The sequence below is a fragment of the Dryobates pubescens genome, chromosome 3 (assembly GCF_014839835.1).
Source record: "Dryobates pubescens isolate bDryPub1 chromosome 3, bDryPub1.pri, whole genome shotgun sequence".
NCBI classification, from domain to species: domain Eukaryota; kingdom Metazoa; phylum Chordata; class Aves; order Piciformes; family Picidae; genus Dryobates; species Dryobates pubescens.
The window spans coordinates 47,636,581-47,649,729 of NC_071614.1; the positions used below are offsets into that span (position 1 = coordinate 47,636,581).

At 39.1% G+C, this 13,149-nt stretch overlaps 1 protein-coding gene across 6 annotated transcripts in view; it reads left to right on the top strand.

Annotated features, from left to right (window-relative positions):
• Window positions 1-13,149, top strand: part of MACROD2 (mono-ADP ribosylhydrolase 2) — a 1,047,040-nt gene that overhangs the window by 108,864 nt on the left and 925,027 nt on the right. The gene's annotated exons all lie outside the window — the stretch shown is intronic.

A 13,149-nucleotide genomic window follows, 5' to 3' on the forward strand; every position in this document is an offset into this window, starting at 1 on the left:
TTACATCTTATTTTTTCTTTTATTGCTCAATTTCATGGGATAACTTGTGTGTGCTAATAAATATTTTCCTAAGAGCATTTATATTAAGTATGGCAGTGTTGTTTGCATACCAAGTTACAGAAAAATGGTTCGTTTTTCAGAAGTGCTCTTTGTTGGGTGAATCTCATCATATTTAAGTCAGTGGTAAATCCTTCATTAGTGTCAAAACTAGTGCAGTTAAGGCAACACACAAGCACTTTTGGAAATCATTCAGTAAGATGTCTGTCTGCTTGGGGGACTGGCAGGATAACAAGCTCATTGCTTCTGTTACAATGCTAGAATTTGGCTATTTGCATAATACAGAGCAGTAACACTTTCATGAATAAGCTTTTCAGACAGTGGTTTCAGCCACGATGGGATTTTGTGAATGCTGCTCAAGTAAATTACTGACTTTGAGCACATTTTATTATTTTTTGGGAAGCTGAATTGATACTCAGATGCCCAGGCCCAAAACCAGAATGTAATTTGGCATTTGAGCATAGGTGCACCCTGAGTGAGGATGAAGGGAAACTACTGAAATGATTCTGTATTCAGTTGCACATGAAATAGGTAAACTCAGTTATTCTGTGCTTGCTTTGTAAACTTAGCAATTTTGCTATGTAGGGATTTTTTTTAAGTTATTTTTTTTAAACACACTTTAAGGGTAGTGCTAGTACTGGAGAAGCCCTGCGTGGTTTAGGGCTGTAAGAAACTGGTAGGTTTAAAATGGACTCCTGTGCATACCCTGTATGAAACTAAAAATACTTTTCCTGTGGTTGCTGTGCTGGTCCTATGGTTTGAAAGTAAGGTAAAATATGAGGTGGGGCTTGGGAAGCATATGGTGATGGTGTTCATGGACTGCATGAACCTGTCTCCCCACAAGCAGGTTCATGGTGTTCCCTAATGCCAGGCAAGTTGTGTGAAGATGAATGTAGGAGTAGTGTCAGATGTGCTGACTGAAGAGCTCCATCAGGAGATGAAGAGTTGAAATATAGATAGAAGGTAGTGTCATGTATGATGTCTGTGATAAAGATCATAAAAACTTGCTGAGGAGCAGCTTGGATTACAAAGAACTTTTTGCCTCTTTCATCTCTCACAATAATTAAACGGTCCATTTTTATTCACTCACTTTCAAATGGGGTTCTAATTAAGCAATAGGTAATGAAATAAGAGATTAAGCATCGGCAAATCACTGAGATGTGCCTAGGACAAAGTCCAAAACAGTTCTGGAAAACTAATGTTTGAAACAAAGCAAAATTAGTTATTGTGGAAACAGAAGACAATCTCTACACGTAAATGCAGAGTGAATTAATTTCCTTAGTGTTATACAGACCTGAAAAAATGTAAAATTAAATTTGTATCTCCTTTCATGTGGTTTGCTGTACCATCACTTCAAATTTCCAAAAAAATGCATCTGTAACCAGATAAAAAGATGCTATCAGGCACTTTTAATTTTAATTAAGGTTTAACCTATTGGAGGAATATATATTTAAAGGATTAATTAAGATGCTGTTTGCTGCCTAAGAGATTTCAGTATAGGAAATGAGTTAATTGCAGTATCATAGGGGATCTGTGCTTTGCAAGCTGTTTTGTGATGCTAAAAAAGCGTCTTCATGTGGATGATAGGGAACTCTCCACAGAACCAGAAGATGAGGATGGCCTTCTTTTGGATTCAGTTTGAATAAAAGTAGTTGCTGAGTCTTGCTACATCTGTGTGTGGCAAACAGTCTTACTTCAGCTTCTGTTTATTCCAGGGTGGGTGGCTGGCACAAATGCTCAAAATACTTGAGATAATGGGGCATAATTTGATTACATCATGGTAATCTTGTATCCTGCAAGAAGGGTTTTTAAGGTGGTTAAAGTACCTTTAAAAACTGAAGCCTTTCAACACTGTCATTCCTGATAACCTTGTATCGCTGTGAGTTTAATTTTTTCATTCTGTTGAACATATGAAGTTACTGCTGGAGTTCCTCAAGGATCAAATCATGCCTTATTTAATATTTTCATTAGCAGCCTTTACAGAAGAATTAGAAGCATGCTAAATAAATTTGCCGACTCCAAAGCTGGGAGTCGTTGGCAAGGCGGGGGAGGACTGGATTATTATGTGAGAGGAACCACTTTCCTCTGCTGTTAATTGGTTTCAGCAGAACGTCGTGTGCTTAAGGACGGATGATATTAATATCTTCTATAAGCTCAGCCTCATCATTTGGGACCAGCAAGGAATGAAGTCGCCCTACTTGTATTTGGGAAGATGAATTTAAACTGCCACAGGGCAAGGAAGGGTAATTAGGATGGTTGAAGCATTGGCCCTCATTTTCATGAGCAGCCTGGAAGAACAAAATCTGAGAGGAGGTAGGATTGCCCTCCATACATGTGTAGAAGGGAAGAAACTGAAGTGCTGAGTTATTTAAGCTACAGGATAGTTTTAGGAGGAGGCATCAGGTATGGAATCCACTTAGGCTGACAGGCAGGTTGTTTCCCCCCTTTTTCGTGCTCCCCCATGGGACACACCACCTTGAGCATTAAATATTGCTCAAACTCCAGGGTCAACTGTTGGAAGTATCAGAACAGGTTGATTTGGGACCTCTTTAAATGATTTCTTTGAAAAGAAAGAGCAAAGCTTCTAGAGGAGAAGTATTCAGAAAGCCAATGTAGTGCCTAGGCAGCCCTGTCTTCCTTAAGGATTTTCTGCTGCTTTTGGTGGTTGCGTGGACGTACCAGACTTTGACACCTTCAAGTAGGTGCCAGTCTGTCAGATTATCTCAACTAAAATAAACCTTTCTCCCACTTCCTGTCTGTTACTGGCCGTTGGAGAGAGAATTGCCTTTTAACACATGCAGGGATGTTCGCTGGGTGTTTATTTGGTGGTTTTAAATTAGTTTTTAAATGAGCAGAGAGGAGGTGAAAAATCATGGCCACTTTTAATTCTGTTGTTTAATGATCTTGCCCTTGGAGCCAGTGTTTGGAGAGACGGCTTATCTTCAGTCCTCCTTTGCTTTTCCTTGCCTGTTTTCCACAAGAGCATCTACTATTGTGTTAAGCCAGTAACCCTTTTTATATAGGTCAGGGTACAGTATTAATGAGCTTTTATACCATGGTTATAAACGTCACATACATTCCTTAGAATAGGAGTGGGGAATAGAAAATACTGCCTGCATTTGTTCTTGTGTTTCCAACAGTGGGTTTGTGAAACAGTGGATCTTCTGATAGGAGAAAAAGAAAAAGAAAAAAAAAGGCAACCAACTTTGGTTAATTGGAGCCTTTTAGCTTCTGTCATTTGAAATGCAATCCCAAAGACCAAACATTGTGGTCTTTGCTTTCAAAAGTACCTACCATAAGAAAATGTGAAAAAATGAAGTTGCTGTGAGATAGGTGTACTCATAATGAGAGAACTTTAGACAACCTGCACATGAAAGTTGAGAGCTTTTATATGTCTTGTCAACCCATAGCGTGTTCAAAAGTGCAGCAGAGCAATGTGAGTTTTATCACTTCCTCAAAAGGCAGCAGAGTTAGTACTGATCAAGGTACAGAAGTGTCAGGTTTGGCTAATACCAAGAGTGCTCAGTGTGTTTGATCCAGTGTAACATGTCCAAGTCTCTGTATAGATGAAAAGTGTAACAAAACATACTGCATAGCCCAGAAAACCAAGTAGTGTGAAGAGTACACAAATGGCTCATAGAAAGGAGGTGGTAGGTGCTCTCCAAATCTCTCACTTCTTGTGTCTGGGTTGCAAAGCACTTCAGTGTTGTCATCCTTCACAGAATCACAGAATTAACCGGCTTGGCAAAGACGTTAAAGATCATCAAGTCCAACCTATCACCCAACACCATCTAATCAACTAAACTATGACACTAAGTGCCTCATCCAGTCCTTTTTAAACATTTCCAGGGGCAGTGACTTCACCACCTCCCTGGTCAGCCTATTCCAATAGTCAATCAGTCTGTCTGTGAAGAATTTCTTCCTAACATCCAGCCTAAACCTCCCTGGCACAGCTTGGGACTGTGTCCTCTTGTTCTGTCACTGGTTGCCTGGGAGAAGAGGCCAACCCCCACGTGGCTACAACCACCCTTCAGGTAGTTCTAGACAGCAGTATGAGGCAGTGGAATGTGCTTCTCTGAAGATTCAAAGTTTCTAATATTTGATTTCCTCCAGCAGCAGCTACTGCAGCACAGCATTACTCCTGTTAAAATGTGGTAGCCCTGGTGCTGTCATTTCTATGTTATCTGAGTAAATAGAGGGTTGAACGTCTGCAGTTTTGCTTTATTAAATGGTCCCATAATGCTGCAAAGAACAAAGAGGAGAAGCTGAACACATTTCTAAGTAGCTTAATAAATTAGTATTGTAATTTGCTCAGTCTTTACTTTAGGATTCTGGCCACTTAGCAAAAATTGCATAGAAAAGCTATTAATTTTACCAGAAGAATGATGATGCTGTATACAGAAAAATATCTGACCATATGTTGGGATCTGTGTTGTAAAGGACAATGACTGCTGAAATGTAATTTAATAGGAAAAATAAATTACTGTTGTTGTTATTAGTCTCCATTATACTTCTGAAGAAAATAAAGGATAGATGGATTTAGAGCCCTAATTTTCTCATTTGCACCATGCATAAGACAAGCTCTTGAGAGTTCAGGGTAAGTGTCATCTGAAAGAGCATTCTTGAATGGAAAAGTAAATATCACAGATTTTGCAGTGTTAAGCAGATGTCTTTCATAGCTGTTTTCATATCTGGTTAGTACATTTTACATTCCTCTTGCATATTGTGCTGATTTCTTTTGTTGTTGCTGTAGCTGAGCTAAGAAGTACTATCAAGTTGTAAATTGTCTTTTAAGCTGATCACAAGAACTTTGACAAATCATTAATGAAGAATTTTATTTTTTTTTTGAGCCTTATAAACCACATTTTCAATAAATATTTTTCTGGACAGAGACTACTTCCAGATTTTTAAAATCCAGTTGGAACATGGAAGGTGGTCACTAGAGTGGGCAGGAGTGATTTTACTCTTCTTTTTCCTTTTTATTTCCTACAACTTTTATTCTAATATGAAACAGTTAAATTATCACTATTGCTATTCACCACATAGGGCATGGTTTTGTTTTCTAGGCAGGTACTATGATTACTCCTGCAAAACTGTCAATTTAACAAGCCCCCCCAGCAGTTCACAGTGTTCAAGGAACCTGCATCATCAGCATATAATTGTGTATCACAGGTATTAATTAGCAAGCAGTTCTTATACCATTAAAGAAATAGTCAAATCTAGGTTAGCTCCCAGGAGATTAAGAGTTTAAAGGTCTTGGAGAACTTCCTAATACCCACATGTCAATTGGCTACCTCCCTGTTGTGCTCCAGCAATTCTGGGAGTTGCTAGCCGGTTTTCAGGTGCTCTCGACTTCTGTGCCGAGGTCACTCATCTTCAGGCTCACAATGCTGCCGTCCTCCGTCAAAAGAGAGAGTTTGTGTGCAGTGTCTTGGGACTGATGATGGGGCTTCTCTTTGACCCCTGCCTGAATGGATGACTCACCATTAATTTATACCATTTACTCATATTAGGTCATTTGATGCAAAATGCCTTAAAATTACCTTGGTGCTCCTCTTGCCTTTTCTGTTGACAGATCCAAAATGAAAAAAAACATCTTGTGGAGTTTTCTATCATGGCAGTGTCTGAAAATCATTGGAGGCGGTTAAGCCTGCTGCTTGCCTCCTTGTTCCCTCAGCCATTGCAGCTGTGGTCCTTTTAATACAGCACTAGCCTGCCCAGTAAAAATGACACAGAGACAAATGCTTGTTTGGCTTCTTTGTGTGTGAGGTGAATCAGACTTCAGTAATCCCTCATCTGATCATGGAGAGTAAATCTAATGTTGCTTTTGGGCATACTTACTCCATATCCTTTTTCTTACTTGTTTTCAGGACATAAGTGACACTAATTTGCACTTGTACAGTTCTTCTATCTTGATGACCGAGCAGGCTGGGTGATGTGAAGATTAGCAATGGCATTTTGAAAGACCAGACGCTTGCCAGTGTCTTCAAAAGTCTCTTTTTCTTCCTTGTCTGTTTAAGCCCCAGGGTGAGACAGCAGAGGCAGCATCCTACAAATGCAGAAGCAGTAGAAAACGTGATCCGTGGCTTGTGTGTCAGGCAGAACCTTAGAAAAGGGGTCACTGATGTGGGGTTTGACCTAGTATCTTGCTAGAACCAGTGAGCAAAACAAAATAAGAAATACTTTTAAGAGCTGGATTTGTTTTGCTTCTTTCTAAAGTATTTTGGCACTCCAATCTTTGCATCAGCCAGTTGCTGCTGAAGTTTTGCATAATCCAAACCAGGCTTTTGTTAAAACTTCACTAGCAGCCTTTCAAACCACTGAATGTGTTTTAATTGATTTGTAGGGATTATACCAAAGGATAAAGTTAGTCTTTATTAGTAGGAGCAGAACAATAGGTGATTTTTACTGTTGTTTTTATTTTTTAAGGAGAACAGCAGTATTTAGTATGGCAGCAAATGCTTTCAGTAGTGCTGGGTATTCTGTGGAGGAAAAATAAACTACCTGTCAAAAATGTGCTGATTAGAGCAGCTCACCCCAGAGCTAAAGTCACTGTAGTGAAACCTCCCCGACCAGAACAGGGGGCCCTTCACGCTATTTGCTTCTTGAGTTGTTTTTGCAGCGGGTAAACCCAAACCCTACAGCTGTCAGATTGCAAACATCTGAAGAGCTGTGTGGTGAGGCCCTGCTAATCTGCAGGGCTCCTGTCCTTCGGAGGTGGTGTCAACTGGGCCCTGGCAATGATGGTTTAGCTTGGAGGGGCTGAAAGCATGGCATTAGAAGAGTTTGCATCCTTTGTCTTTGTACTAGATCACTGGATTGAAATTACTTTGATAGGTGCTTTTTGAGGATTTTGCAGGGTTGGTTGTTTTTTTATTTGTTTGGGGTGTTTTTTGAAGTCTCTGGAACTATCCACTGAGTTGCTTGCCCTCTAGTTTTGCAGCAATGCTAGCATCAAGTTTAAAGTGGACATTAAGATGATCAAGCTTATACTTAGCGCTCCTATGGGACACAGACTATCACCTTCAAATCAATATCAAAGAAACAGATTCCCTTCTTTTACCTTCTTCTCCCTTCCTAATGTGATGTAGTTGCTTTGGGAACCAGAGACATTTCTTGAATGAGCAGTTCCATGGGCCCTTTTGTCGGTATACCTGGATTAATGAAAGCTTGGGTTGTTTTGGGTTTTGTTGCCTCTCAGTAAAACAAGGGATCTACCTGCAGCATATTGTAGCACACTTTTTCCCTAATTAGCATCCTGATGTCTTTCTTTCCTTTCCTTCTCTCAGCTCTAATACCCTAAAAACTAAACTAACAAGCCACTATTTGTACTTTTAATATTTAATGACTAAAATGTTACCAATATTAACAAAATCAGTTGATAACACGGGGAAAACAGGAAGATGTTGAATCGAGCTGCACAAACTTTCATGTACTTCTGTGCAGAATATGTATTGAAAGATGGCAGGGGTGGCTCCTTTAAAATCTGCTTATGGTTGCTAGCATTGGTTATGAATTCAAACAGATCAAACCTTTATAATTTGGGACAGTTTTGGTTTTTTTAGACAAAACCAGTCTGCATTACTTTTGTTTGGGCACAATCTGCTTCTCTTAATGCCTCTGTTTGCACCAAGGAACATACTGAGCAGTGCAGCTCCATCATTCATCAGGTCCCCAGGCCCAACAGGTAATGAGAAAGGCTTGAGCACTTGGTGACACAGATAAAGTATGGTAAATCAAATAGATATTCTAATTTTCAGTTTTGGAAATGTTATTTTGTGGTGTTATGTTTATCCCTTTAGGTTCTCGTTAATTGACCTTGTTTATTTGGACTTCCTAAGCTCGTATTTAAGCCAGAGGAAAGCAGCAATCTTGAGTAGCTTCTTAGGTATAGGTGACTTTTCTTCCTTCCACATCATGTAAGGTTAGGTTATAGTGGGTATTTTGAGGGTAAATATTTTTACAACAAGCTTACCTTGGGTTTAATTGCAAACTCTTTGTAAGGAGGGTTTAGAAACTTTTTCACTGAAGTGGTTCTCAAAGACTGGAACAGGTTCTCCAGGGAGCAGAGTTGTAGTGCTGAGGCACATGTTTAGCACCACCCTTGGTAAAGTTAGAGTGATTTGACTCAATGATCTTACAGTGCTTTTCCAACTGAAATGATTCTTATTAATCTGTTCTATTGTGTATCAAGTATAATTAGCAGTGGTGAGGTTTTTACATGGAAGTCAATCATGTTTACTGAAGGAAGTCTCTCACTGAGCTTTCTTTAAAAAGAAAAGATAAAAAAATTGGAAGAGCTTAGAAGTAGTTATGAATCTGCTGGTGCTCAACCTTCTTGGCCCTTCAATGTACTGACAGCAATTTTCCTGTAGCCAAAAGCAGCACTCAGATGTCCTACCTACAAGTCTGCTGCTGCCATCAGTGCTTTTTCTCCTTTACATGAGGTCAGCAATTCAGTTCCCCTGGCACTATGCTCCTGTGCCTGATTTTTTATTTCATTCGGCTGCCAAGTGCCAAGTTTCAGTGACTGAAACTGCCAAGATCTATGAATACCATGGGGAGTTTCATTAATTGTTGTTTTGATGTGCTGTGTGTCATTTTTTTTATTGGGGAGAATGAAAAGGTTTTTAGTGGATGAAGTAGGTAATATGTCATTAAGGAATCCTTAAAAGTAAAATAATTGCTTTAAAGACATTAGGCACAGAGGATGTTCTGCATTATCAGCTAGTGCCCTAAAATGATGTTTACTGGCTGGGTTAGCACTTTCCCTGTGTATTACTTTCTTCCTGCTAATGAGCTTATATGTTCCTTATGGGCAGTAAAGTGTTCTTGTCAGGCTTCAAAAATAAGTGTCTTCAACATTTCTTGTGAAGGTTATTGAAGGCAGGTAAACAAACAAGCAAGCTTCTGGTTTTGTCTGCATACTTGTATTGTTGTTCAGATTGTGTAGAAAATGAAAACAGACTTTCTAGTTAATTTCCTATTAGAGGAGTGTAATGCAAACAACTTTTGTTTGCAATTCATGTAGTTTAAATAGGGGATGAGCATAGAATACGTGCAATCAGAAAGTGCATAGGGCTTATGCAGGCTCAGGTTTTGCATGTACTTCCAGAGTAAGAGTAGTAACATGACTTCTTAAACCCTCTGCTTTGTCAGAACATCAGCATTCTTGGCTAGAAGGGTTTACCTTTAATAAAAAAATGTTTACTTACTTTACTACTGAATCTGTGGAAAAAAATACACTTATGTTTAAGCCTAATTAACTCCACTTCAAACATATGGAGCAATAGCCTGAGATGATGTGTAAGATGAGGATGCTTTCTTTTACTCTCTGAGCAGCTAATACCCATTCTAGTAAATCAGGAAGTGACATTAATATAGCAGGATCAGAGCTGGACTAAGACTTACATTTGAGGTGGCCTACTGTGTATTACCCAGCCTGAAAGATTTCTGGTTCTAATCCATAGTATGTCAATACAGCTGCTTATGTTCACCTCAAAAATAAGAAGTCCCAGATTTTCAAGAGGGTCTTAGTGTGGTGAAAACCAATGTTATTACCTGGGGACAGGTCTTGCAATAAAAGCAAAGACTTGGAGTTAAGATCCTGTGAGGTGTTCTTGTGAGGAGAGATGTGAAAGGAAAGTTCATGGGGAGCTCTTATGTCACCAGCACCTGATATAAATATATGTTGATGTGAGATAGACACTAACTTAAAATCATCAACTAATTCACTTTGGTATGCAATGAAAATGGAAAGATTCACAGTGAAATAATGTATACTTCTTAATTAAACGAACAAACCAACCCCCCAAGCTCTTCAAACCACCCCTACCCCAAACTTCCCAAACTAAACAAAACAAATCACCATGCCTCCAGAAGAATATATTTTTCTGTAGAAAGCCAGTTAGTTGCCTAGTAGTCATTTATCAGGGACTAAGGCCACTGGAAGAAATCAGTCTTACATAATTCAGATGTGTATTTCTGATCTAAATCATGTTTAAAATATTTTGCACAAATATAAAAAAAGTTAAATTTTACATAATACTTGCATAATCCCATCCTTTTGGAAATTATGTTCCCAGAGTTAATTGAAGACCATTGCACAGTGCCTTCATTTTGACCAATGAAGCCTTCCAGGGCTTCATCTATATACTCTTTAACCTCAGCAAGGGGACAGGAGCATGCTGGCATTTGGCTATGGCTCCTCCCTTTTTTTGATTGCTTAAGAGGGCTGTTCAGGACAGAGTATCAGCCTGTATGAATACTATCAACTAGCTTAACAAGTCCGATTATTTAATTAGCTCTATTAAGACAGCTCTATTTTTATAACTTATTTATGAGTGTTCTTGCCAAGCTTAGAAGGTCCAGAATCAGATCTGGCTCGTGTAGTCGTGTTAGTAGTTTTGAGGGGGTTTGTACCATGACTCCACAACATTCTCATGTTGAAAAACCACAAAAGGGCTTTGGAAAGCAGCTGAAGTTGGGCAGTGCAATTGTGCAACCCTGGCCTGCAGATTTCAGGTATAGGACATTTATGATGTCCGTGGATAAGGGACGTTTGCCCAGTTTCCAAAATGTGTGTTGTGCACCTTTGCTCTAGACCACCAAGAGTCCAAAGGATGGTTGTTTCTTCTAACACCCATTGTGGTGAAGTGTTTTGATTTCCCCCTAGGGCAGTGATGTTCCCCAGCTATCCTTTAAAGACTACCATAAAATGAGTATCTTACCAGCACTGGACATCAAGCAAAACAGAGGTGATGCTTGTCTTCAGCCAGGTGCTCTGTCCCTGTTTTAGTGAGATCCACCCACTTTGTGCAGTTCTTGTCTAAAGTTTTTTAGAAGAGCAGGAAATGATTTCATGACTTAACTATTTAAATCAATGCATGCTTACCAAAAAACCCACAACAACCCTTAAAGCATCTGTGTCCAGCATCTGATAGCTGTGTCATGGTTATACCTTCAGAGTGTTTGAAAAGGCTCTAAATTCATCACAAGGGAGTCCTACTCTGCCACACCCAGAATTAAATTTGCAAAGGAAAAAGGAAGTGGAAAATGTTAATATCTGAATTCAGCTAATGGGCTTTTCATTTCTGGCTAAACCACTTGGAGCTAATTTCAGAGAAGAAACTCCCCAGTTATGGAGTAACTTTATGCTCTGCAAAAAAAGCTGTACTGGTAGTAAGTGTTGTCTTATGGCTTGAAGCTTGTTGTTATGGCATCAGTAAAGAAACAGTTAATTAAACAAAGATCAATAATGTCTAGGTGATGCTGAAACAATGTATGAAATTGGAAGCAAGGTGAAGGTGTTTTGAATGCAGAGGATATCTGTGTAAATTATGGTTCCATCCAAAACTACCCCAAGCAAATGTGGTTTGTATAAATCCAGGCAGATGGGGCCTCTGCCAACTCATATTTGAAGATGATATCCAACCTTAGGTGCAAGTGAATATGCTAAATTGCATCCTTTTACTTAAAGTCTGCATATGTGCTTTAGTGCATTATGTCATCAGTGAAGTATTTTAATAGCAAATAAGGCTTTATTTCTTTTGCTCTTGCTTTATTGCATTTGCTGCTCTACATTCAATCTGTACAGCATTGGCACAATGTAACTTGCATGCTAAGCTAGTGCATTAGCAGAAGAAATGGTAACTGTGTTCCAAGACCATAAAACTTTGAATTTGGTACTGTTAAAGCCAGGATGAAAACAAACCAAACCCCAACAACAAACTAACAGTTTTTTTTGCATTTCACACTGTTGTACAAAGCTAGAAAATAATAGCTTGTAAATGAAGCAAATTGAGTTCTGGAAGGTACTGAGATGAGGCAAAATTAATATGGTTCCAAAAATACCAGGGTGTGCTGCTTTTTTTTTTTGTCCTTTGAGTTAGCTTTCGGGTGAAAAGAGAACTGTGAACAATTCAGAATATCAGTCTAAATAATAATAAATAAATTTTACAAGTATGATAAAGGATGTGAAAGATACTTGGCATAATATTTTAATATGGAGGATGTTGGCTGAAATAACTCTGCACAAGGTCTAGGCAGTGCTGAAAAAAATTCTACTCCTTGCTCCACAATTAAATTTTAAACAGTACACTGAAGTAACATGGAATTAGAAAATGATGAGATAAATTTAATATGGATTAATATTATTTTGACAAATGTGTTGAGTAAACTGTTCAGTGGAGTAATCAGATTTGCCTGTGTACGTAACTGTCTAATAGAAGGGATTTATATGTGGTGCTAGAGAGCATTTGATGCTTTAACGGCAGTGCTATGGTAAGTAGAAGAGTGTTCAAGAGACGGGTGTGACATGGAGAGGAATAGGAATCTGTGTAAAGAACCAAAGGAAAAAAAATACAGAGTTGTTGAAATCAATCTTTCACTTGCCAAATTAATCTTATGTGTGTTCCATAAACGTTGCTGTAGAACCTAAGGAAGAGCTTGCATGCATGGATGTGTAATTTTTTTTCTATTGAGATCAAGTGCAGTGGGAGGACACCAGCTCACCCTGTAAACTTGGCCTGTTTCTCCACAGAGGACAGAATTGCATGCCCCAGTTTTCATTCTCTCTGGTGGAAGTGAACCAGGAACAACTGGGCCAACCTGACGACATTGCTTTGGATTTGTATAATATCGGCTCACAGTGCATAAACTTCAGATGGAACTTGGGATGCACAGTAGCCAGTTGAGGTGCTTCAGAAGAGGCCTGGGAGACTGCTCATTGAGTGTTACTTTGCCCTTTCCACATCATGAATTTGGAGTTACCTTGAGGTTTTTAAATAAACAGCTTGAAAATCCAGCAAAACCTCTTACCAAAGAGCTTATGGCAAAGAAATAGTAATCTACTGCCAGTGACCAGCCAGTGACCACCCCAAGATAAGGGGTCCCTATATGCTTGTTTTGATGAACACCAAGTTCATCTTCTCCATCTGTGCTGGTTTTTCTTCCTGCTTACTGCTTGAGAAAGCTTTTGCACAAAAACATAACAAGGCTCAGTCTGCTTACTCTTGGGTTTCTTGCCCTTCCCTGCATTTGTACCTGATGGGCAAATAGAGCAAAATAGTCTTGTTTAGTGCATTACACTGA